Source organism: Phoenix dactylifera, chromosome 4 (assembly GCF_051530095.1).
Source record: "Phoenix dactylifera cultivar Ajwa chromosome 4, Ajwa_hap1_PhDact_Kaust_v1.1, whole genome shotgun sequence".
NCBI lineage: Eukaryota > Viridiplantae > Streptophyta > Magnoliopsida > Arecales > Arecaceae > Phoenix > Phoenix dactylifera.
In genome coordinates, this window is record NC_143193.1 from 14598456 (window position 1) to 14620715 (window position 22260).

Here is a 22260-nt window from a genome sequence, read left to right on the forward strand (position 1 = left end):
GAGATTGCCTAAATATAAGCAAGTACAAGTTACTTGAACTAAAGAGATAGTTTCATTAAACAAGTTGGTTCAAGGACAAGCATGTGAGGCAATATGAAGATTCATCAAGGTCAACTCAATTTCTTGTTTTCAGAATCAATTTAGCTTAGATTCTATTTGCTTAAAATAATTATCAATAAGATATACAAGTTAAGTTTTAAGCAAATTATCTTAAACAGTTGTTTCTATAAAAATTCTGATTATAGTTTAGCTTTCAACACAAGTAATCATGTTTCAGAGAGATAAGCAATTTTCTTTTAGAGCAAATAGGATTTTATTTTGACTTATGAGAGATAGTTCAAAAGAACTAATATTCATGCTTTAAAAGATTTTTATGATAGATTAAACATGACGTGTTATAATTAATTAGCAGAATTTGAGATAATTTTAGAAAAAAGATATTAGTCATGGATATAATGATTATGCTCAGTGAAACACTTTAAAAATCAGATTTATTGATTTTGGATTTTAGAATAGTCTTGAAAATTACTTGTAATAGGAAAAACAATTCGTTATTGTAAAACTTTTTAAGTGAGTTTCTCATTATGATCATAACACATTAATCATTTATAATTGAACCAATTTGAGATGATGATGATTTAACATATGATGCACACATGCGACTTATAGAGCAAATCATAATATATTTTAAATAATCATATAAGGAATGAATGATATAATGATAAATTACATTCATACATTCACAAAAGATGAAATAAGATTTCATAACTATTACGCTCAATAAAGTTTTAGCATGAAATCAGCATCAAACATTTATACTAAAGAGAAAATTTAAATTTTTAAAACTTAAAGGAGAAGGTTGTACATATTCATTCATTGTTTTCTTATTATCATGCAAGCACTAGAAAAATTTTATGCTAAGATCGTAGAGATAAAATTTAACATACATATAAGACATTTAAAGTTTTGATGCAGAGAGTATCGTAATTTTAATACATGATATAGAATGTTAAACTTATACTAGATTTAATGAATAAGTTGAGACTTATCTTCAATTATGTGTCAACACACCCATTTATATGAGAGTTCCATTTGTTCCATGGGTAGCTTAGTACACCTACATCTACACCCTCATATTTTCATTTTAGGTACCCAAACTCGCTTGGGTCCTTGAGGGTTAGTGCATATGGTTTCTTTTGGAACCCAAATTTATTTAATAGTAATAACTTTACCATTTGATTTAGTTGTACTAGAACTATAGGTAAAGTTGTTATGTCCATTCTTTTCATGTTTGAAATAAGTTATCCCTTTTGATGGTTTGCTTGACGAATTTATAACCTTTTTTTTTAGGGGTTCATTGTTAAGCAAGGGAGTCAAACCAAGTTTTGATTTATCAAAAACGGCATTTTGGCCTTCAAACATCATTTTTAATCTTTCTGAACTTACAGTGAATTTGTTAATAAAAGATTTCAATTGGTTGATTTTTTTACTTAAGTTTTGATTTTTTTAAATTAAATTCTAATTTTTCTGAATTAATTCTTCTGAATTTAACTTTAAGCATTTATTCTCAGAATATAATTTGTCTTTCATTTCAACAATAGAATTTCTTTCTTCAGAAATTTTCAGATTTAGTTTTTTAAGATTCTTGTTTTTACAAATAAGTTTCTTATATTCTAAATATAAATCAGATAAGGCATCATGAAGTTCACCAAGTGTAAAATCATTTTCAGTTTCAGCATGTACCTCATGTATCTCATCTTCATGTGCCATGAAGCATAGATTTGCAATGTGATGCTGCTCTTTTTCAACACATGATGTTTCAAATTTGTTATTGCATTCATATTTAACTTCAAGCATATCCCATATTTCCTTAGCAGTTATGTAAAAAGATATGTAATTAAGTTCACTATCATCTAATGCACAAAATAGAACATTCATAGCTTTTGCATTTTGCTAAGCCATTTTCTTATCATGATTAGTATTTATTTGTGGCGCATTGACTATGATACTCCATAAATTGTAATCATGTGCTTGAATGAAAATGCACAGGCGTGCTTTCCAATGTGTGTAGTTTATGCCATTAAATAGTGGAGGTATATCAATTAATTGTTCCTCTCCTAGAAAACTATCTATTTAAGTTGTCATTGTTGGAAACCCGCCCATGCCGCTGATATTTCAAAAAATTCAGATGGCAGCGGAATCGGCATAAGCAGGATTGACGTTCATCGCATGAACGTTATTTCATGAACCGTTCGTAGTTAGATAGAATTAAAACTTTTAAATACATTAGAAGATCAGATCTTCACCTTGTGCGGGTAGATGATCACCGCAAACTGAAGTTCGTGGTCTAGGATGAAGGTTCGCTTGAAGCCGTTCAAGTGTCCGGCCTCTACGGGTATCCACACGAAGCAGTGATCCGATCAAAGCTCTCTTGTCTTCCCGGGGTGCTAGCTCCCTTGCAAAGACTTCTTTTGATGGCTGATCTCCTCTCTTTCAATCAACCCTTAATTGTGCTTGAGAGGAGGAAGAGGAAGAAGGAACTCAAGGAAGAAGAACACAGCTTCTGTAGCCTTCTTTCTTTTTCCTGCGTTGGAAGAAGGATTGGAGGAAGAGGAGGCGGACAAGGCTCTCTTCTTTTCTCCTTCTTGTTGGCGGCTGAACCAAGGAAAGGGAGAGGGTGGCGGCAGCAAGGAGAGGAGGATTCAAGCTTAAGGCGTAGCCCCTTCTTTCACCTCCTTTTATAGCATCCAGGGCTCCTACAACTTAGGAGCCCTAGACTACTTTCCTAAGAGGGGGCGCCGGCCCCCTCTCTTCTCCCTTCTCCACATGGAAAGGGGGGGCATATTTCCCTCCTCATGGTAAACCCTAATCCACATTAGGTAGGGTTTGAAATGCCCTAATGTGGTCAAACCCTAATCCAATTAGGCTTAGCTCAAGGGTGAACCAATTAGGATCCAATCTAGGTAAGTCCTAATCCAATTAGAACTTAAATCAATTTTGACTCAATTGAACTCTTCAATCCTAATCTAATTAGGAGTCTTATTGATTCATTAGATTAATAATTAATTGTGACTTAAGAAACCCTAATCCAAATTAGGACATATTTAATTTTAGTCCTAATCCAATTAGGACTCTATTTGAATCCGAAGTCCTAATCCGATTAGGACTCCAGGAATCCTACTCCAAGTAGGAATCCAATTTTGATTCAAAACTCCTAATCTCATTAGGATTGCAGGAATCCTATTCCAAGTAGGAATCCCAGTCCTACTCCAACTAGGATTCCCAGTCCTAATCTAATTAGGACTCTAGGAATCCTACTCAAAGTGGGACTCTTGTTTCAAGTCCAATTAATTAATTCCCTTTCCTTCTTCAACTTCTTATCAATCGAATTGATTACTCGTGATTCATAATCACTTTTCAACCATCGGATCGGTCAATACTTCTAGTGTGTGTGACCCCATAGGTTCTATTCTGACTGGTAGTGAGATATATTGTGATCTCTATCACTATATCATTGAAAACTCCTTTCAATGGGTTGGAACGATTCCAACTCAACTCATTAGGGTTTATCGATCATCGAGATAATCCCTGTGAGTCCCACCATCCACCAGTGACACCTAGCAGCATGTAGTGGCTACTCAGTAGAATAGAAAGATGAACCTCTAGGTGCAGTTACCATGTGATACAGTCCTACTATCGTGGATCCCTACAGGACGGAGGTCATGGACAACTCGTCAAACCCCATCGTCTGTCATATGTCAAGATTTATTCGACTTGAGTTCGATAGTGGAAAACTTTTTCTCCACTTTATATTACTGCCCTGGCCAAGGTCTTAGAACTCAGTCTAACAAATCACATAGGATCACTCCTCTTCTATCAAGGTCGATAGATTCCTTGTAGGTGCATACCCTACTCCTACAGTGAACCTACTGCAGCCAATCTACACTGCATGGACCCATATGGCTAGAGACCATGTATGTGTGCAGTCAAACTACAATAACCTCACTGTGAGTAGCCGAAGCACCGCAGGTCAAAGGACCAGTCACACTACTGCAACATCAAGCAAGTCACTGACGAGTGGATAGACATCCAAGTGACTTCTTGTCTTGGTCACGCTCAGTACCCTTGTTCTCTAACAAGCACCTGCACTATCACTTCAGTGTCCCTACACTGTGGACTCAAGTCTCGTCCATCCAGAAGAAAAGTGATCTGTGCACTGATCGGATCGATCACCGTCCTCGTGATGATCCATTGATCAAGAGCATTTAGAAATTAATCACCAATGATACATGGCTCAAATTCTCAACTCTTGAGAATATGCATCATCATCTTATTAATTTCTTGGACGATTCATAGACACATAGATAATATGAATGAAAAGATGCCTTTTATTTATTCAATAATAAATAGTCAAGTACAAAATTATGTTCCTAGAATTAACAATGTGTCAGTCAGATTGGCTTCTAGGGCATACTTCTAACAATCTCCCACTTGCACTAAAGCCAATCAGCCATAAACCTAAGCCCCATCTTCTCAAGATGCGCTTTAGTTTTTCTGCCGACTTAGCTGCTTAGTGAATGGGTCCGCCACATTTTCTGTGGAGTCTACTCTCTGATCCTCTACTTATTTTCTTTCGAGGTAGTCGCTTATTAGGTTAAACTGCCGCTCTATGTACTTCGATTTCTGGTGAGACCTTTGGCTCCTTAGCTAGTGCTATGGTGCCTTTGTTATCGCAGTAGAGTGTTATGACATCTGATGACATTACACCTAACTCTGCAATAAACTTTTTAAACCAAAAGATTTCCACTGCACCCTTAGAGACGGCTTAACATTCAGCTTCTAAGGTAGAATCTATAATGATCGGTTGTTTGGAACTCTTCCAATTTACTGAACCACCATTGCACATATTCTGATGTAGACTTTCTATCATCAATATGTGTGCATCCTTCTACCTTCAACTCTGATCTTCTTCCAAAGACCAAGAACATATCCTTAGTTCTTCTCAAGTACTTAAGACTGTTCTTTACAGCTATCCAGTGCTTTTTGCCTGGATCTGATTGACATATGCTCGTGACATTCACAGCATGTACTATATCAAGTTATGTACATAGCATGGCATACATGAGGCTCCCTATTGCTGATGCATAGGGGATCTTGCTCATGCGTTGAATCTCTTCAGATGTGTTGGGGCACATCTTCTTGGAAAGATTAATTCCATGCCTTAGGGGTAAGCGACCCCTTTTAGAGTTTTCCATGCTGAACCTTTTCAGCACTTCCTCTATGTACATCTTCTGTGATAGGCCAAGCATCCTTTTAGATCTATCTCTATAGACCTTTATTCCCAAAATATAGGATGCTTCCCCAAGGTCTTTCATGGAGATCCTTTTTGACAACCAGACCTTGACCGAGGTTAGCATGGGAATATCATTCCCTATCAGGAGGATGTCGTCCACGTACAGTACGAGAAATACGACCACGCTCCCACTAACCCTTTTGTAAACACACGGTTCCTCTTCGTTTTTGATGAAATCGAACGTTTTGATTGCGTCATTGAAACGAGTGTTCCAACTCCGAGATGCTTGCTTTAGTCCATAGATGGACCTTTGCAGCTTGCAGACCTTGTGATCTCCATCACTGGAAGTGAAACCCAAAGGCTGTTCCATATAGATATCTTCATCAAGATATCCATTCAGAAAAGCAGTTTTCACATCCATCTGCCAGATTTCATAATCATGAAATGCTGCAATGGCAAGCAATGTTCGGATGGATTTTAGCATGGCTACAGGTGAAAAGGTCTCCTGATAGTCAATGCCTTCGCGTTGACTATACCCTTTTGCCACAAGCCTTGCTTTATAGGTCTCTACCTCTCCATCCGAACCTATTTTCCTTTTGTAGATCCATTTGCATCCAATAGGTACAATACCTTCTGGTGGGTCTACTAAGGTCCAGACTTGGTTGGAATGCATGGAGTCTAACTCTGACTTCATGGATTCCAGCCATTTTTCGGAATCGATATCAGATATCGCCTCGTCATAGGTTTTGGGATCCTGCGTGTGATCCCTATCTCCCACTAGGAACATTTCCTCGGTATCCTCTTCTAGTATACCTAAGTATCTATCGGGAGGATGGGAGACCCTACTTGATCTGCGAGGTGGTTGAGGGACATCATGTACTGGCTCTGTATGAATGGGTTCGATAGGATCCATAACTCGTTGCTTTTCAGAGACTTTCTCTTCAAGCTCAATTTTTCTCCCACTGCCTCTATCAAGGATAAACTGGTTTTTCCAAGAAGATGGCGTGACGGCTCACAAACACATTGTGATCCTCTGAGATGAAAAAATTGTATCCTAATGACTTTTTAGGATATCCTATAAAACGAGCACTTATGGTCCTAGCCTCTAATTTGTCCGCCTGTAGTCTCTTGACGTGGGCCGGACATCCCCAAATCTTGAGATGACCAAGACTTGGTTTCTTACCATGCTATATCTCATACGGTGTGGTAGGAACGGATTTATAGGGAACTCTATTCAACAAGTAAATAGCTGAAAATAGGGCATCTATCTAAAGAAACAAGGGTAAATCAGTGAACCTCATCATGGACTGGACCATATCAATAGAGTCCGATTCCTCCTCTCTGACACTCCATTGAGCTGAGGTGTACCAGGAGGAGTCCATTATGAAACTATTCCATTCTCCTTGAGATAATCACGGAATCTCCATTAAGGTATTCACTTCCTCGATCTGATCGAAGAACCTTAATGAGTTTTTGTGCTTATTTTTCTACTTCATATCTAAGCTTTTTGAACCTTTCAAAAGTTTTATATTTGTGTCGCATACACATATCCATACCGTGAGTAATCATCGGTAAAATGAAGTAAAAATTACAACCCCTAGCCTGCACATCGAATGGGCCACACACATCAATGTGTACTAGGGTAAGTATTTCTGTGGACCTCCCTGTGTCCTACAAAGGATAATTTGGCCATCTTTCCTTGAAGGCAGAATTTACAAATCAAATATGACTCGAAAGTCAATGAGCCAAAAAGCTCATATTTCTCCAATTTGTTTATTTTGTCTTCTCCTATATGGCCAAGCCTGAGGTGCCATAAATACTTTAGATTTATCTCATTTTTGGATCTATTAGATCCTATGGTATTCACTGTTTGCTCAGATATATTCACAGATACATCCATATGTATGTGATAGAGACTGTCAATTATAAAACTATTTTGAATCAATTTAATTTTCAAATAAATAAAAATCTTTCTGTGCTAAATAAAATACAGAAATCAAATTTCTGCTCGCATTAGGTAACAGTCCCTAAGTATCCTGAGCATATCTGACATACCTTCTGAAGGTCTGTCACCCTTCATGTTCTTTATGCTTCCCATGTATGTAGGACAGTTCCTCTTCCAATGGCCGTTCATGATGCAATGGAAACACTTTTCCTTGCAATTGGCCTTTTTCTTGGAACTTCCTTACTTGGTGTTTTCTTAGTCTTCTGCTTCTTCGCAGGCTTCTTCTTCTTCCAAATAGACTCTCTTTTGGAACCAGAAGTCAACTCAGCAGCAAGGACATTGCCCCTTGAACCTTTCAAGGCTCCCTCATGTAGTTACTAATTTATTTAACAATTCTATTTTAGTGCATACAACCTTATTCATATGGTAGTTTACTATAAACTATTCATATGAAGCTGGAAGGGATTGCGGGATCAAATCTATTTGCAATTCCTTGTGCATGGTCATGCCAAGCTTCTCAAGCTTCTCTAAGTCCTTTATCATGGTCAAACCATGATCATAGACAGACTGCCCATCGTGCATCTTGGCTTTGAAGAGCCTCTTGGACACTTCAAACCGAGCTGCGTGACTCTGATCACCATTCAACTCTTACAGGTGATTTAATATGTCCTTGGCAGTCTTCATGTTCTCATGCTGGCATTGTAATGCATTGGACATGGATGCCACTGTGCAGCACCTAACTTTATTGTCATTGTTCGTCCACTTAACAAGCGTCTTACGCTGATCAGTGATCGGACGGATTGGTAACACGGGAATTCCATGGTCTAGCATATACCCGAATTTCTCACAATTCAAAACTATTTTTGAAATTTGCTGAGCCAATCTTTATAATTGGGTTTGGTCAAACGGTTGATCTATAGGATATGAGTTAAGAGTCTAGAAGCTGACTTTATAATCCTTAGAGAGTAAAGATTCTAGTTAGACTTTTGTACTTGATCCTAATCTATTCTAAGGTCTTTTAGAACAAATGTAACTCCCACTATTTTCTCGAATCCCTCACACTCCCCTAGTAGGGAAACGGAAATCCCACACGACTAGGGTTTCTAGTGGGTACTGCGGTCCCACCAATTTACATGCCACCTCACCTAACAGTTATTGGTGACACATAGTTGATGAATGTACAACTCTTGTACAATGCTTCTCAAGCATGTTGCAGTGTAACTTGGTCTCTAAGCCATGAAAACCTCACCTAACAGTTATTGGTCCTATTTCTTAGTTAAGTCAGACCCACCGTATAACCGTAGGAATAAAGTCGTCATTGGGTCCTCACCTAACAGTTATTGGTGCCCAACCCCACCTTTATCCTACAATATCTCATGTCTATAGAGAGGTCCAGCTCCCCGATGCAACTTGACCACTGTGTCAAGCCGAGACAAATCAACATCAAAAAGGCCTTAGCAGCTCTACTACAGTGGAAGACCTATTGACTTAATATTGGTTAATCAGGTCTTAGTGTTTGCAACTTGAGCTCTTCATAAGAGGTAATCGAACAATTGGCCAGGTAAGCAGGTGGGAGGCTCCCCTTACTCAGAGAGTAAGGTCCTAATTAAGTAACCACCTTTCATGCTTTCCTAGACACCAATTAGATCAATTAATCTAATATGACTTGCTCATGTCGGTTCACTCTCGACTTGATTGAGGAGGTTTTGATTTAGGTCTCAATTGGGTTTGCTACATCACATGTAAACCTATCTACCCGACTCACATTCACATCACATGCAAACGGCACATTGCAGGCAGTTATAATCGCAGCATCAAATAAAGCTAAACTTTAAATAGGTGATGATCATGGATTCTAGTTAGGTCGCATTACAAGCATATGCACGTCAATCGATCAACTGGTCTTCAACTCTTGAATTGGTTCCAAGCCTCCTTGATTCGATCCTTGACCAACTCTTGATCCAATCGCCATCAACCACTTAGACCCCTGCTCATCTCATGCATCATCTTTGACTTGATCGTTGACGTACATCACATCACAGAAATACAACCAGATATAAAATAAAAATAAAAGGAGGCACGCAGGCCTCTCAAAACATCAAATAAGATGCATGCAAGCATTTGAAAAATTACATGACATTGCAGATCACATCGCAGGTCATTACATTTGATACCAAAAGGGTTTGAATCCTATGATCATCACCATATGCAACAATTATAATTTTCAGATCTGAAAACTAACTGATTATATCATGACATAGGTTGCTGATCATGCTAATCATGATTCTAAACTTTGTAATCTTATTAAAAACGCAATTAGAATCATCATTTTATCACATAAAAATCAGCATGCAAAAATCAGCACCCCTGAAAAATCTGCATGCAGAAATTTTCAGCATGCATGATCATTCAATTTTCAGATCTAATAAGCCTTTAGATAATTAATTCTTACCTTAATCTACGAAGCCTAGGCTCTGATACCACTGTTGGGAACCCGCCCATGCCGCTGATATTTCAAAAAATTCAGATGGCAGCGGAATCGGCATAAGCGGGATTGACGTTCATCGCATGAACGTTGTTTCATGAACCGTTCGTAGTTAGATAAGAATTAAAACTTTTAAATACATTAGAAGATCAGATCTTCACCTTGTGCAGGTAGATGATCACCGCAAACTGAAGTTCGTGGTCTAGGATGAAGGTTCGCTTGAAGCCGTTCAAGTGTCCGGCCTCTACGGGTATCCACACGAAGCAGTGATCCGATCAAAGCTCTCTTGTCTTCCCGAGGTGCTAGCTCCCTTGCAAAGACTTCTTTTGATGGCTGATCTCCTCTCTTTCAATCAACCCTTGATTGTGCTTGAGAGGAGGAAGAGGAAGAAGGAAATCAAGGAAGAAGAACACAGCTTCTACAGCCTTCTTTCTTTTCCCTGCATTGGAAGAAGGATTGGAGGAAGAGGAGGCGGACAAGGCTCTCTTCTTTTCTCCTTCTTGTTGGCGGCTGAACCAAGGAAAGGGAGAGGGTGGCGGCAGCAAGGAGAGGAGGATTCAAGCTTAGGGCATAGCCCCTTCTTTCACCTCCTTTTATAGCATCCAGGGCTCCTACAACTTAGGAGCCCTAGACTACTTTCCTAAGAGGGGGCGCCGGCCCCCTCTCTTCTCCCTTCTCCACATGGAAAGGGGGGGGGGGCATATTCCCCTCCTCATGGTAAATCCTAATCCACATTAAGTAGGGTTTGAAATGCCCTAATGTGGTCAAGCCCTAATCCAATTAGGCTTAGCTCAAGGGTGAACCAATTAGGATCCAATCTAGGTAAGTCCTAATCCAATTAGAACTTAAATCAATTTTGACTCAATTGAACTCTTCAATCCTAATCCAATTAGGAGTCTTATTGATTCATTAGATTAATAATTAATTGTGACTTAAGAAACCCTAATCCAAATTAGGACATATTTAATTTTAGTCCTAATCCAATTAGGACTCTATTTGAATCCGAAGTCCTAATCCGATTAGGACTCTAGGAATCCTACTCCAAGTAGGAATCCAATTGTGATTCAAAACTCCTAATCTCATTAGGATTGCAGGAATCCTATTCCAAGTAGGAATTCCAGTCCTACTCCAACTAGGATTTCCAGTCCTAATCCAATTAGGACTCTAGGAATCCTACTCGAAGTGGGACTCTTGTTTCAAGTCCAATTAATTAATTCCCTTTCCTTCTTCAACTTCTTATCAATCGAATTGATTACTCGTGATTCATAATCACTTTTCAACCATCGGATCGGTCAATACTTCTAGTGTGTGTGACCCCATAGGTTCTATTCTGACTGGTAGTGAGATATATTGTGATCTCTATCACTATATCATTGAAAACTCCTTTCAATGGGTTGGAACGATTCCAACTCAACTCATTAGGGTTTATCGATCATCGAGATAATCCCTGTGAGTCCCACCATCCACCAGTGACACCTAGCAGCATGTAGTGGCTACCCAGTAGAATAGAAAGATGAACCTCTAGGTGTAGTTACCATGTGATACAGTCCTACTATCGTGGATCCCTACAGGACGGAGGTCATGGACAACTCGTCAAACCCCATCGTCTGTCATATGTCAAGATTTATTTGACTTGAGTTCGATAGTGGAAAACTTTTTCCTCCACTTTATATTACTGCCCTGACCAAGGTCTTAGAACTCAGTCTAACAAATCACATAGGATCACTTCTCTTCTATCAAGGTCGATAGATTCCTTGTAGGTGCATACCCTACTCCTACATTGAACCTACTGCAGCCAATCTACAGTGCATGGACCCATATGGCTAGAGACCATGTATGTGTGCAGTCAAACTGCAATAACCTCACTGTGAGTAGCCGAAGCACCGCAGGTCAAAGGACCAGTCACACTACTGCAACATCAAGCAAGTCACTGACGAGTGGATAGACATCCAAGTGACTTCTTGTCTTGGTCACGCTCAGTACCCTTGTTCTCTAACAAGCACCTGCACTATCACTTCAGTGTCCCTACACTGTGGACTCAAGTCTCGTCCATCCAGAAGGAAAGTGATCTGTGCACTGATCGGATCGATCACCGTCCTCGTGATGATCCATTGATCAGGAGCATTTAGAAATTAATCACCAATGATACATGGCTCAAATTCTCAACTCTTGAGAATATGCATCATCATCTTATTAATTTCTTGGACGATTCATAGACACATAGATAATATGAATGAAAAGATGCCTTTTATTTATTCAATAATAAATAGTCAAGTACAAAATTATGTCCCTAGAATTAACAATGTGTCAGCCAGATTGGCTTCTAGGGCATACTTCTAACAGTCATGATCTTTGGCTCTTTGACGGTTAGGTCAAAATCAAAAGGCAAGAAATTATAGAGCACCTGCTCTGATACCACTTGTTGCCCAAGATGACAACCCAAGAGGGGGGGGGGGGGTGAATTGTGTTTTCTAAATTTTTAAAGGCCTTAATTAAGTTGATAGATGTATGGGTAGTATAGCTTGTGTTAATTATATATGTGCAGTGGATTTAAAAAGCACACAATGCAAATACACAAGAAGTATAGTGGTTCGGTGCTCTCCTAAGCACAGCACCTACGTCCACTCCCCAAGCGTTCTCTTGGGAATCCACTATAATCCCGTGGATTACAGTTGGATTGTTTTTCGGGCTCACAATCTAAAAATCATTACAATTTGATTTTTCGAGATCACCAATAACCTACGTTGGTTTTGCAGGCTCACCAACAAACCTTAGAAGGAATTGAATGAAAAGAGTTTGTAGCTTCTAAATGAGCAAATATAACAAGTATGCACTAAAAGAAGATATAAGAAATAATTATTGCTTTGAAGATGCTCTTCTCTTCTTTGCTCAGATTACTTCACTTCTCAAGGGGTTGGTAGAGCTCTTAAATGCACTTGAAGAATGCTCAACCACCTTCTTTTGGAATTTGAATGAAGCAACTTGATGAAAAACACTTGGACTTGCTTTCTCTTGAATGCACTATTGATTTTAGCAAAAGATGTTTTTTCCTTGAAAAATAGACCTCTTAAATACTTCTCCAACCTCATATTGTCACGCCCCCGCCTTTGCGAGGCACGAGAGGCACCTAGTGCCCACGTGGGGGCCATATGAGGGGGGAATACGGGGCTCCCCTGCCAGATATTGTCCGGTTCCGGGGCTTCACGCAAGCATACTTCATCCTTTCCCAGTTTTGTTTTTCACCCAAAACGCGTCTACAGGATTTGGAGACACACGCCTCATATGCCCAGGCTCTGGAACGAGTCTTTTCGATGTGGGACTATTGGGCCTCACACCCTTCCCACCATCGGACAAGAATCGTCCTCGGCTCTGATACCAAATGTCACACCCTCGCCTTTGCGAGGCACGAGAGGCACCTAGTGCCCACGTGGGGGCCACATGAGGGGGGAATATGGGGCTCCCCTGCCAGATATTGTCCGGTTCCGGAGCTTCACGCAAGCGTCCTTCATCCTTTTTCGGTTTTGTTTTCCATCCAAAATGCGTCTACAGAATTTTGGAGACATCCACCTCATATGCCCAAGCTCTGGAACGAGTCTTTCCAATGTGGGACTATTGGGCCTCACATATATGATCACTCCCTAGGTGTTGGAATGGAGAAACTAGCTGTTTCTAGCTGTTGGAGACTCAAAAAGTATATCTGCAGAACTAGCCGTTATGCTATCAGCCGTGCTGGGATCGATCCAAGCTTTTTTGGGGTCGGCTCATGTCACTGTTCATTAATCTGGGGTCGGTTCAAGCTTTTCTGGGGTCGGCCCCTACTACAGTGGGGTCGACCCTTGCTACAAGGGGGTCGGCCCCTGCTACATTGGGGTCAGCCCTCTCAAAAAATTCAGAAGCTTATTTTTCTGACTTTTCAGGCTGGGGTCAACTCATGCTTTCTTGGGGTCAACCCATGCTACAATGGGGTCAGCCCCTGCTACAGTGGGGTCGGCCCTATCAGGAATTTCAGAGACATTTTTTTTGAGTTCTGAAGTTGGGGTCGGCTCATGGTCTCTTGGGGTCGGCTCCATTGGGGTCAGCTCAAGGCTACCTGGGGTCGGCTCCACCTGGGGTCGGCTCAAGGAAGCTTAGGGTCGGCCCTCTCAGTCAATTCCAGAAAGTTATTTTTGCAGTGGCTGAAGTTGGGGTCGGCTCATGCAAATTTGGGGTCGACTCCTCCAGGGGTCGGCTTAAGAAAACTTGGGGTCGGCCCCAATTACTGTTCATCTTTGCCAGGATGTGCCAGAATGTTCCCAAAACGTGCCAGGATCGACTCCATCTCTTCTGGGGTCGACTCCTACTCTGTGCCAAGTGTTCCAAAGGTGTGCCACTTCATTTCAAGGCGTGCCAAATATATCGGGATCGACTCCAAACTAATTAGGGTCGACTCTAAGCATGTTTTTCTACACTTTGAAGGTTAGTTATGCACATTGAAATAATAATATGATATTCCAAGTAAATTAGGATGCTAGGCACAATAAGGTTTTATTCTCTTGATAGTGAAAATTACAGAATTGCCCTTTAAGGTAATCTTAACTTGAAACTTTGTCATAATCAATTTCTAAGTTTTCTTCTCTCTTGCTCTACTATAACCCTTATCTCGAAATTTACTCTTGAAAGTTGTTTTGATCTTGTATCCATGATGTTTTATGAATGTATCAAGTATGTATCGAGCATATCAAGAGTGTATCGTTTCTCTACTTGATTACTTTTGTTAATAGTATTTGCACTTCCATATAGCCTTAATGGCTTTGTAAACATCAAAATGACATTATGATTCTCACTAACTCGCTTCTAATCAAATAAAGTATTTCTTCATTCATGGATTTAGTAAAAACATCAGCCAATTATTTTACAGTATTAATAAATTCAAGATTTATCTATCCATTTTGCACACGACCTCTTTGAAATTGTGTATTAATTCAATATGTTTTGTTCCTGAATGCTAAATTAAATTTTTAGTCAAATTAATTGCCCTTGTATTGTCATATTTAAATAAAATATTGTTAAGATTGATACTATAATCTTGTAGTTGTTACTTAATCTAAAATTTGAGCATAATAACTTCTGATAGCTATATACTTAACCTTAACTAAGCAACCAAATTTTATTTCTTGCTAAATCAAAAGATTGATTAAGTGAACATCCAAAAATTGGCAAGTTGCACTTGTTCTCTTTCTATTAATTTTACATCCACTAAAATCAGAATCCAAGAATCCTTTTAAATTAATAAAATATTATCTTGAGTATGAAAGTTTAAGATTTTGAGTTTCGATTATGTATCTAAGTATTCTTTTTACAACAATTGAGTTTCCTTAGGTGCAGATTGAGATCTAGCACACAAGTATATACTAAAAGGAATATCAAGCCAACCAACAGTTAACAAAGAACTAATTATTATGCTATATAACTTTCAGTCAATGGCCTTACCACCTTCATCTTCATCAAGTTTATATGAAGGGCTCATAGATGTACCAATTTTCTCTCTTTCTCCCTATCGAACTTATTGAGTATTTTCTGGATGTACTTGGTTTGGTTGATGAACCTCCTCAGTTTGCTTGATTTAGAGTTTGAGAAAGAACTTGACTTCTCCCATCATGCTCATCTCAAACTCATCCTACATCAACTTGGAAAATTCTTGACATAAACCATCATTAGTAGCATTGAATATGATATTTGTTGAACCTAAAGGATTGATTTTGATGATGCAAAATAGTTGAGTTAAAAGTTGATTGATCTATTTGCTTTAGTTTAAGTGATAAAAATTCAGAAAGCAAAGAAAAAAGCCTTCAGCCACTCTCAAAAGAAGATCAACCATCCAAAGCTCCATATCAAAGAAGCAAACTTTAAAGGGATATGAAAATATTTCTTGGAAAATCATATACAAGCACAAAATATTTCATCTTAAGCTGCCTCAAGAGTTGACCCAAAGCTTGCAATGAGTCAATGCCAGCATACTATTGTTGACTGATGCACCTTCATGATCCGACCCTAATAGATCACGAGTCGACCTCAGAACAGCCTTAGAGGATGGATAGAAAGCTAAGAAATTCATCACATTAACGAGTCATCCCATAAAATACTCGAACCGACTCCAGCTTAGCATGAGTCAACCCCAAACAAAAGAGTCGATCCTAGAATAGCCATAGAGAAAAGACAAAGAGCAGAGAAAATCACTACATTGGCAAATCGACCTATAAAATTCATGATCCAACTCCAGTAAAACTAGAGTCAACCTTCGAAGCAATTGGGTCAACCCTAGAACGACCACGGTGCAAAGATAGAAAGGAGCAAAAGATAGTTCGTTGAAGAGTTGACTCCTGAAAGCAACGAGTCGACTCTTGAAAATCTCGAGTCAACCTCTGAAGTGAAAAAGCAGACTCTACAAGTGCCATAGAAGAAAGACAAATTGTAGTAAAAACAGAAGCAAGCTTGAGACAACTCATGGATATCACGAGTCGACTCCTGAAAATCTCAAGTCAACCCTAAAAATTGGTGAGTCGACCTCTCTGCGCCTAATAACTGCAACAGCTAATTTTTTTTACAAGTCTAAATAGTTATTTTTATCTCTCAATGGCTTCATTAATTATCTAATGGCTAGAAAAGTATTCCAGCCATCTCCAAAGGGTATAAATGCTTGCGAACATAAAAGAAAACAACAAAGTTCAAGCACCACAAAGAAAAATCTACTAATAGCAAGAAGAAAAGAGAAAGAGAGCGCTTCAACGAGCAAATCATTTTTAGAGCTTTCATTGCATGTTGAAAGATCACATCTTCAATATCAGAGAGTTAGTGAAGCACCTTCAAGTGCAATCAAGTCAACCAACGAGTATAGCTCCATTTATTATTTTGTATTTATTGTTTTGGAGTTGTATTCTATCCTTTGCTTTAATAAGTTTCAGAGTTTGAAACTTGGGGAAAGGTCGCTTCAAATCTTAAATTGGATTGTGTTAAGCCTAGGTTAGGCTTAGAGAAGGTTTTGGTTGATTTTCTGGAAAATCAACTGGATTGATTGTGAACCTGAAAAGCAATCGATTAAGGTTTTGGTTGTTTGACCAAGGAAAAGAAACTTGGTTTTGTTGTGAACCCAAAAAATGACTGGGATGTAATCTAGATTATAAATTATAGTAAAATTTTCAAGAAGAAAGTCTTGGAGAGTGGATATATGTGCAGGGTTAGCACAGAACCACTATAAATTTTCTATGTGCCTTGTTTGTTTTTCTTGCTTTAATTTCTTGCATATTTACTTAGTGCCTACTTATTGAAATCTTATTCATCTACTAAGTCTTTAATTTCTTTGCATTCTTAGACAAAGTTTTTGAAAAACCCAATTCACCCTTTCTCTTGAGCTGCCTAGCATGGTAACAATATTATCCATACAAATTTGAACAATAAGTATATCATTTTTGCTGAGATACGCCTCGTCCGATGCGACGTTCGCAGCAGAATTTGAACGGAATGTCGTTCATCGTATGAACGCGCCTCAGATCGTAGAATTCCAAAAAATTTCTGGATCCAAATCCAGAAGATCTTTAAACTCATTAGGAAGGGAAGATTAGGATCTGAGGAGGGTTGATTAAGATTCATAAAACTGAAACAAAAATCAGAAGTTAATAATTTGAAGATCTCATCTTCAAAAATTTTGCAGATGTAGAACACCGCAGCCTGATGATCTTTCTAGGTTCCTGGTTAAGCCGCACATGTGTCCGACCTCTACAGATATCCACACGAGGATCTAATCATCTGAGATAGAGTCTTATCGGAGTGCTAACTCCTTGCAAAGACCTCTTATGACTATCAAATAGATTGGAAGAAATCTGCAACATACCTCTTTGAAGAAGAACCCTTTCTTCTTTGATCTTACTCGCAATGGAGGAAGAGGAAGGAGGAACCTTGCACGTGGATCTTCCTTGCCTTGCTACCGTGGAAGAAGAGGAGGATGAAGACCCCTTGCTGCCATGGAGAAGGAGGAAGAAAGAAGAGGAGGCGTGGAGAGGAAGAGGAGAGAATTGATTCATAATGTCTCCCTTGCTACCCTTTTATAGATTGAGTTTAGGGCCTCTCCTAATCTTATTAGGAGTATGGGACTATAACCCACCATTGGATTAATACCAAGTGTCCAATCCTTGTGCTCATAGATGCGTGACATGTGTCCACTTAATCAATTGATTAATTTTTTAATCACATTAGGATTTCTAATCTCATTAGGAGAATTAATTGATTTAGGAGCATGCATCCTACGATGCCATGTGGACTTTAAAGTCCGCATAGTGTGAACATGACTTAAATTATATTCATCCTACGATGACATGTGGTCTTTAAAATCCGCACAAACCTTAGTTTAATCAAATTGACCCAATCATGAACCCAAATCAATTTGGGTCGAACCCAATTTGATTTGGGTCGAATCCAATTGCAATCAATTCCACTTAATTCTTCTTTCATTAACTTACTAACACTTAGTGGGTTAATTCAATCACCAATTATATCGATGATTGATTTCTATTGTGATTCCAAATTGCAATTATGATAGTCTGACTAATTAAATCTTCTATATGTGTGATCCCGTAGGTTCTATTCTGACTGGTAGTGAGACATATTGAGATCTTCATCTCAATATCACTGAAACTTCTTTCAGTGGACTGAAACGATTTCAGTTCTACTCTCAGGGTTCACTGATCACCAAGTGAATGCCTTCGAGTCTCACAATCCACTAGTGACACCTAGCAGTATATGGTGGCAACCCAGCAGAATGGAATGTCTGAACCTCTAGGTGCAGTTAGCGTATGATACAGTCCTTCTATCATGGATCCCGACGTGACGGAGGTTAGGGATATCTCGTCAAACTCCATCGTCCGTCATATGTCAAATTTATACGACTTCCAGTTCGAGATATGAAAAAAAAAATTTCCAAAATACCTGGTCAGAAATTTATCGAACTCAGTCTCATAAATCACATAGGATCACTTCTAATCTGTCAAGGTCGATAGATCCCATCTAGATGCAACTCTATTCCAAAATGAACCTACTATAGCCAATCCGCACTACAAGGATCCGAATGGCTAGGGCCCAAGTTCACATGCTCGTCAAACTACAGCAACCTCACAGTGAATAGCTGAGGCATCACAGGTCAAACGACCAGTCATACAACTGCAGCATAAGTAATCACTAACGAGTGGATAGACATCCATATGACTACTATCTTTGGTCACGCTCAGTACTTTATTCTTTAACAAGTAATTGCATAATCACTCCAGTGTCTCTACACCGTGGACTCGAGACTTGTCTATCTGACTAAGTGATCTGTGCACTAATCTCAGCGGATCGATTACCATCCCTTGTGATGGATCCATCGATTAGGAATATTTAGAAATTAATCCCTAATGACATATGCCTCAAATTCTCAACTCCTTGAGAATATGTGTCATCATCTATTAATTTCTTGGACGATTCGTGGACACATACAAACATGAATGAAAAATAAATTACCCAATCTTATTTATTAATAAAAGTCAAATTACAAATTTATGCCCCAGATTACAAATATGCGTCAGCCACATTGGCTTCTAGGGCATACTTCTAACAATTTTCTCTTTTTTTGATAAATGAGGTGTGAGACTCAAGCTTTGAACCGAGCTGGGCCCGGTCCACTTGACCAGCCCAGCCACCAGTTCTGGCCTCACGTGCGTCGCACGTGAGGGCACACGGTGAGGAGGTGGAGGGGGTCTATTCCGAAGAAGTCGGGATCCTCTGTTTTAGGGCATCCTCTTCCTTCCCTTTGAGACCACTCAAGGTAGAGCCGCCACACCCGAGTTCTTCTTCCTCGGGCTGCCAGTCGAGAGAGAGAGAGAGAGCCATCAAAAAAATATATAGAGAGAGTTTCCTCCGTTTTCTGTTGAAAAGAAGCCGTCGGATCTTCATCGAGGCTGAGGTAAGGGTTTCTAGCCTTCTTGTTATACCATTTGAAAAGAAAGAAAGAAAGAAAGAAAGAAGAAGAGAGGGAAGAAGGAGAAGGCCGACCGCCGCGGGCTCTTCTTCTTCTTCCGTGCGCATGCCTCCTCTGCGGGAAGAAGGAGAGGGCTGGCCGCCGCGGGCGCCGCCGGCCTCGACTTAGCCTCTCCTGAGCTCGCCGGCCTCCCTTCGTGGGAGAAGAAAGAAGAAGAAAGAAAGGGGGGGAAGGAGAGGAAGTCGGGTGAGGATAAGAGGAGGAGAAAGGAAAAAGAAAGAAGAAAGAAAGGGGGGAAGGAAGAGAGGAGTCGGGAGAAGATAATAGAGAAGAAGAGAAGAAAAGAAAAGAAAAAGAAAGGAAAAGGAAAGAAAAGAAAAGAAAAGAAAAAGAAAAGGAAAGGAAAGAAAAGAAAAGAAAAAGAAAAGAAAAAGGAAAAGAAAGAGAAAAGGAAATATATATATATATAAAATAAATAAAGGGAGGGAGGTGGTTTACGGGTATGAACCCGAACTCGGGGTGCTAGGCACTTCTGCAGGGTCGGCCAGAAGAATGTTAAAATTTAAGTTATATATATATATATTGTGATGAATTTTAAAAAGAAGAATATGATTTTTGGATATTAGGTTCTGCGAGGGATTTGCATAATTAGTTGGATTTGTTGTGGATCACGCTCGCAAGGTAAGTAATGTAACCTTTTTCTAGATTTATCGGCAAGTTATAAATATTTTCTCGAGTCGAGTTATTCTTGATTTACAAATTTGATGCATAAGTTATATGTATATTTTTAGAATATTGTATGATTCTGATTGAATGTATTTGTTTCTGATTTGGTTTGTGTTTGATTGCTCTGATATTGTACTTTTCGGTTTGGAACCCTGAACATAATGTAAGAAAAGATAATAACTTGAAATAGATTTAGACTCGTAGTTGGACTATGTTGAAGACCCTGCCAATGAGGGCTAATACATTGGTACTGCAAGAAGATTAGTCGGTGATATGACCCTGCCACAGGAAACATATGGTCATAGTTTCTGGCTGTTGAGTTGAATTTGATAAATTGAAAGAAATTAAGATATGAACGATATTTGGTTTTGACACTGCATGTTTTCATAACTGAAAAATAAAATAGAGAACTAATTGAACTTTGACCTGGCTATGTTGAGGACCCCGCCAATGGAGGTAGATACGTTGGTAATTGACTACCCTGAAGGACTCATCGCAAGAAGATTAGGCGGTGTTTATGATCCTGCCATAGGGAACATGTGGTCATAGTGCAGGATCGATAATATGAATTGAATATGTGAAAAGAATCTTAAGAATCTAAGAAATATTTGATTTGTACCTTGGAACTACATATATATTTGATAAGTGCTAAATAATGCACAAATTAATATCTTATTCATAGCACTTATCATTATTTTAATTCATATATTTTGTAAATTCAACTAAAAAAATGTGTTACCTTCATCACTGCATTTTAATAAATGACTAAAGGTAATTCGAGTTTTATTTACTTATTTACTGATTGAGCTTAATGTATGCAGGGCAAGTCTAGCTTAATTAGGTAAAGCCTAAACTAACACTGCATCATTTCATAATTTTACATCCTCCAGAGTCAACTCCAAGAACTCTTCTCCAGAACCCATTGCTTCCCATTAATTCCCGTTTCTTCCCAAATTCACCTACTACTCTTCCCACACTTTTCAATCATTTATTTCTCAGATCTCAAAGTATATCATCTATTCATCTATAGTTGCACAGATCTCAGAGAATTCTAGTCATTGGCCTCTTCCCATCCAAATAGGATTAATTCCCCTGTTTCAAACAATTCAATTCCCATCTTCCCAACCAAGCCAAATCAAGTCGCACGGATCCCAAAGAATTTCAACCGTATGCTCTCTTCCCAGATTGCATCTTTACGGAATGAAGCCGCATGATCTATTCCCAGCTACTTCATCCTCTCATCTCGTCCGACTTCATCCTTATCTCATTTCCGGATCCAACTCCTTCCGCGCTTCAGCCGTTCATCCCGTTTCCAAGCCAATCTAACACACTCATTTCATCCCGTGTGCATGATATTCGGACTCAGGAATAGAGCCGTGAAGGATTGTTCCCAGCTCATCTTTTCTTCTTCCGGACATCTCCCAGCTTCTCCCACGATGCGTGACAAGCAAACTACCTTCATCCACATCAAAAAGGATCCCAGGAATTTAGCTTCCCATGTCTTCCGAAGCCCCTGCATCCCTGCATCCCAGCTTCATCTCTATCGCATTCCAACTCCCTAGCTCCCACGAACAAACCAAGCCTTATCCCACGATCACACGTCCATAAACAAATCCATGTCTTCTCCTCCCAACATCTATCCAGCTGCTTGCATCTCGGATTACTTCCCCTGTTTCGGAACCAATCCCAGCCGAATCCAAACTCCCGTTGATTCATCCCAGCTCTCATCTTGATCCGAGTTCATCCAAACTCCCAGCATCTGCAACAATCCGGTCTTCATCACTCCCGTGGACAGCACCCCAGCAAATCTCGGCATCCAAGCTAAC